This window comes from Sturnira hondurensis, unplaced genomic scaffold (genome assembly GCF_014824575.4).
Source record: "Sturnira hondurensis isolate 20B ecotype Veracruz unplaced genomic scaffold, ASM1482457v3 Scaffold0021354, whole genome shotgun sequence".
In the NCBI taxonomy this organism is placed as follows: Eukaryota; Metazoa; Chordata; class Mammalia; order Chiroptera; family Phyllostomidae; genus Sturnira; species Sturnira hondurensis.
Genome location: NW_028093985.1, coordinates 27,714,108 through 27,719,989, shown reverse-complemented (window position 1 = coordinate 27,719,989; position 5,882 = coordinate 27,714,108).

Below are 5,882 nucleotides of genomic sequence, written 5' to 3'. Positions count from 1 at the left end.
TTGATAAGTTTTTTTAAAAAGATCACTTTGGCCAATCAGTAGAAAATGAGCAAATGGGGAAGTGTGCAGTAATATAAGCAAAGAATAATTAAATTAGGGAAATGGGTTGGACACTTGTCCACAGCACATGTCAGTTATGACACCTTCTTAGAATTGGTTAGTAGTATTGAAGATAGGAAGTTGTAGTATTTTACATATCTTTTGGAACTGGTACCAATAGGATATACTGATGTGGTGATTATTTAAATACATCTGGGAGAACGATTTTATTAGACCTGGAAACATGTGTGGGGGAAACTCTCCTGAATAGGGAGTCGGTGTGCTATTTGCTAACACAGGGAACACTAGAGTAGGAATGCTGCCATCGGTTTCAGACAATCGGAGTTTTACATTCAAGAGGAGATTCTACATGGGGAGTTAGCTGAGACTTAGTTACACCTTTGGAAGTGTTTGGCATATAGTTGGCAATTTAGGGCATTTTAGAAAAGAGTACTGACTTCAAAAATCACATAGACTCAAGCCCTGAAGCAATTAATCATATTAAGCATTAATAGAGTACTTGAAGATGACAAAAGGTTCTAAACTACTTTGAGTGGAAAAGCAGAAGGAATACTAGGAGAACTATTGTAGAGTTATGAAAACCAGTTGGAGAAATTAAACCGAGTGGTCAGCCCTTCTTCGTACCGTTGAGTGAGTGATCAATTAAAAGAAGGCAGGGCCTGAATGTGAAGATTTGCCTTTGGTGAGCAGAAGAGACTGTCAAATTGTATTAGATGGGTAGGAAGAAAGGAAAATTCCAAATGCATTTAATTTGCAGGTGATGTAGAAAGAAGATAAGTTAGTTCTCGTAGAATATCTTTTATGTTTCAAAGAGTGAGGTCAATTAATGTAAGTAAATCAGAAGTGTGATGTTAGAGAATCTAAGGAAGAGAACATCTTAATATATTTTTAGAAAGATAAAGAGAAAGCTAATTAGAGAAATTGAGTGGATTTTCAGAAGTCATTTTTGGGTGCAATTAAGTTTAGTAATCATTACTTCATGGTATAAGTAGAGATGTGAATATTTTTTCACCAATCTGTAAGCTGTCACAAAGATTTCATTTAGCTTCCTTAATTAGGGTGATAAAAGTGAAATGGATAAAGGGCTTTTTGAAACTGGCAATACTGTGTTTGACCATTTAATATAAATCCAGTGTGAGTTAAATATAGACAATGCATTGATGAGGAGTTTGGTACATTTGAAAAACAGTAATTGAGAATAGTATCCATACATTAAGTAGTTAAAAATGAGGTGTGTGATAGTTTAAAGAAAGTGAAAAATTCAGTAGAATATGAGTATAAAAGGAGTAATAGATGTACTGGTAATACTCGCAGGAAAAAGTTGGTAGGATAATGTGATGTCAATAATCTGCAGGCTTTTGAGTGAAACAGATGCGTTAGGGTATGGAAGCATTGCCAAATGTCTACAGAACCCAAGGAGTGAATTCTCAACTTTAAATTCTATAGAGGGTTCTATACATACAATTATTCATATAACTCTTTTAATTGACATTTTTGAAATCATGGTAAGGATACATATACTCTTAAGATGTACTACAGAGAAATATTTTGTATACTTTACCACATTTCTCATCAATAGTAATGTTATAAAACTGTATACCACAACCATGATATTCATAGTAATAATCCACAAATCTTATTTGGAATTCAGCAGTTTTACATGGAGCCCTTTGTTAGAGCCAGTTTGTGAGTTTAATTAGCTTTCTACAACATTATCACATGTGCAGGTCTGTGCATCCAACACTGTGGGCCAGGTAGTTTCAGGGGCATCACCACAAGGAGAGCTTGTCTCTCAAGACCACCCTGCCTTTCCTCCGACACCACCTACCCCTAGCCCTAGGCCATGGCAATTTCTCACATGTTTCTCTGAAATTTTGTCTTTTCAAAATGTTATATTGAGCAATAATACAATATGTAACCTTTGTGGATTGGCTATTTTTTCCACTCAACAAAATTTCCCCGGCAATTAATCTAAATAGTTGCTGTGTACCAATAATTTTTTTGCTAAGTAGTGTTCATAATCCTTATGAATCACAGTTTGTTTAACCATTCACATTATTTACCATTAATTATTTTTATATAATAATTTTGTTAGTAAATAGTGTGTTATTAATTCCTTTTCTATTGTTATACTAATTGCAGTGCTTATTTTCAATATTTTAATGCTTTGGCCTAAATATTCAGTATAGTATCAAGAGTAATTACATAATAGCAAGTGTTAAAAGCAAGTATTCTTATTTTGTATTTAGAAGAGGGGTTTTAATAATTTGCCATTAAACAGGATATTTGTGTAGGTTTCTGGTAGATACTCTGTATTATATCAAAGGAGTCACTTTTTTTCCCAGTATGCAAACGGCTTTTGTCATTGTCATGATTTCACACTCAGATGTATTTAGTGTTTTCCTTCATCTATGGGGATGATCATAGGATTTACCTCTTCTTTTTTGGTTAGTATGTTTAACTATCTTGATTGATTTCCTATCAGCCTTGCATTCCTGGAATAAATGTCACCTAGGCATGATATAGTATATATACTTTTGATATTTCTCTGGTTTGATCTGCCATCTTGTTTTTAGAATTTTTACCCATTTTAATAGTTTTTATCATTTTGTGAAGTTTTTGTTGTGGCAATGATCAAGGATATGTAGGCTTATATAAGAAGTTGGAAACTATTTTTCTTTATTCTCTGGATGACTTTATGTAATTGATGTTATTTCTAGTATATTTGGAAGAATTCACCACCAAAATGGTTTAAGCCTGGCATTTCCATTGTGAGAAGATTTTAATAATCAATTCAATTTTTAAAAGCAATATAGTAGAATGTAGATGTTTTTCTTTTTTCCTTAGATATTATGGTTGTTATATTTGTTATATATACATATATTTACAAACATAATGCTTTACTATTTCCAGTTTGTAAAGCATTTACAATTTTGTATTTATATGTATCACCTTTTTGGATCTGTTTATCACTTATACTTGTGTTTTCAAAAGGGGTTATCCTTGGCCTTTGGACTATAAATTTTAGAAACCTGATGTACTTTCTTCCTCTCAGAAATCAAAACTGGTTGTAATTTTTATTAGAGTTGTGCTTACAGTATAGATCAATTTTGGGGGTGATTGCTATAGTGTTATGAAATATTTATGTCTTAAACTATTCTCAGTAATTTAGTTTTCAGTGTACACATCTGTGTACTATCTATTGGCTCTTTTCTATGCATTTAATTTATTAATGTTATTTTATATAGTAATATTTTTAAATTTCATCTTTATTATGTTTTTGCTTTTCTACATGTATACAAAGTACTATATTTTAACCTTGTACGATATTTACTTCATAAATTTTCTCATGAATTTTAACAGTTTTTGTATATTATTTTAAGTTTTCTGTATATAGATATATGTGGTCTACAGTAGAAGCAGACAGCTCACCTTTCAACCCGTGTGTCTCCTTAAGTCCCTCGCCCAACTATACCAGATCATGGAATACATTTTCTTTTCAGATTGTTGTAGTTTAATAAGGATTTTTACCACTATCTAAAGGTGGATTACTCTGATTCCAGCATTTTATAAAAGGTCTACTCACTGTTCAGCACATTGCCCTAAAGCTAGTGCTACATAAAAATTTTCACCTAAGTACCAATTTTACTATTAGTTATCTATTGTCATAGTAATATTACCTAAAATATACCACAAATATCTGTGGCATATCTTATTTAGTATTGCTTCAGTGCTTTTGGGTCTGGGTATTGACTGTGGGATCTAGCTAATTTGATACATTACAAATATTTCAACTTCAGGCCGAGGGACATCGACTACTTTGAATATGTTCCGATCTTGATGTGTGTCAGATACTCTCTAAAGGGATTTGGGAAATGCCTTGAGAAGACAATCCTTATGTTTGAGATTGGGTAGATTTCCAAGTTCAACTCTCAAATTTTGCAAAACCACCAAAATCTTGGCTTTTTTTTAGCATTAGTAGTAGCACTCCTAATGGGCAAAGCTCAGATTCTTAGCTCGCTGCCAACATCTAAATCAGTAGATACTCCTAGGGAAAAATCAGCTACAGAAAATCCTCTCCGCTGTTCTCCCATCTCTGGACTCTTGTGTCTTCTAGCCCCTCATTGCTTCATTGATGTCCTTTCAGTAGCTCATTGAAATCTTTTATTAGTTTGTATTTTTTAAAAGATTTTATTTATTTATTTTTAGAGAGAAGGGAAAGGAGGGAGAAAGAAAGGGAGAGAAAGATCGATTTGTCTCCAGCCATACTACCCTGAACATGCATGATCTCATCTGATCTCAGAAGCTAAGCAGGCTCAGGCCTGGTTAGTACTTGGATGGGAGAAACACCTATCTGTTGCCTCTTCCTAGCCGCAAACAGGGACCTGGCCTGCAACCCAGGCACGTGCCATGACTAGCAATCGTATCAGCAACCTTTTGGTCACAGGCCAGTGCTCAATCCACTGAGCCACACCAGCCAGGGCAGTTTTTGTTTCTTAATCTACCTTTTCTGCTTGATTTTATCAATAGCTACTCCTTCCTTTCTGGAGGTGGAACTCCCACAGTTGTTTTTTAAATAAATAATATATTAGTGTTATTTTTGAAATCCTTTGAGAAATCTGATATATTTGGGCTTTTTATTCCATTTGAGATCATCGCTCTAGAAACTTTTGTGGTCTTTCCCATTTTTGTTGAGAGATAATTTTCCACAGCTTCTCAGCATATCTTGCCTAAGTTTTTAGTCCATCTTTCTTTTTGAGGATGTTTCTGCAATGAACAGTCTGAGAAGGTAGAGATAAAGTCCACTTCCAAGGCATAGGACAGACCTATTTGCTGCCTAGTAATAAAAATAATGTCTCCTTTTGGGGTAAATGCTGGGCAGGTTTACTAGCGTGGATGAAAACAGGAGACATACTAAACCTGAAGAGCTCAGAGGAGGCCTGCTCCGTGGACCTTACACACTCAGAGACCTAAAGTGGCCACACAAATGTGATCTGAAATTAAAACTTCCTAACTAAAAGTGAGTCATGGCTGGTAGTCATGTCCTAGGCCAGTATCATCCTTGACACAGGTCAGTCTTTATCTGAACTGAGCCTGTCTATTGTCCTTTTGCATCTAGGATATTATAATATTATCTTGAGATGTCAAGAGCAATCTCTTTTTCTATCCCCCTCAGTGCACAATCTCCCACCAGGACAGAGATCACATAAGCCCTCATTGTTACTTGTCCCCCATGTACCATCTCTATGTGCTGCAAATGTTAATCATTAACTACCCAGTACTCACTAATGTGAAAGAGGAATATGTCTCTCCCTTTTGCATTTTGTCCAGTCTCAGAGATTCTCTGCTTTACTTTCTCCTGCCTCCCTAATCTACCACCAATGCATTTCATGTAACCCCTTCTCCTTCGATTCTAAGGTATAAAATAAGGTGCAAAACTACTGTTCTCTGGAGCATTTTCTGTCTATTGAGATTTCGCTTCCTAGTAATTGTCATCAGTTCAGCTCAAATAAACTCTGAAATTCTTATAGGTTTGAATGGTTCTTATGTCGACACTAATTTCCTAAAATCTGGGCTCTTTGCTGTGAGGGAGACTCATTGTGTATGTAAAATTCATCTGCGTAAGAAGTGTTGCACCAGATATAAATTTCAAGCTACCTACTGTGTCATTACTAATAAAGTATTTTTTCTCTGACCCTAAGTATAGTATTTTCTTCCAGCATCCATAAAATTGGAACATAATAAATTGTTAGCTGCAAGAAGATTAAGATCTCAGACCCCTTACTGTTCTTTATATCAGTTTAACACTTTACTACATATAT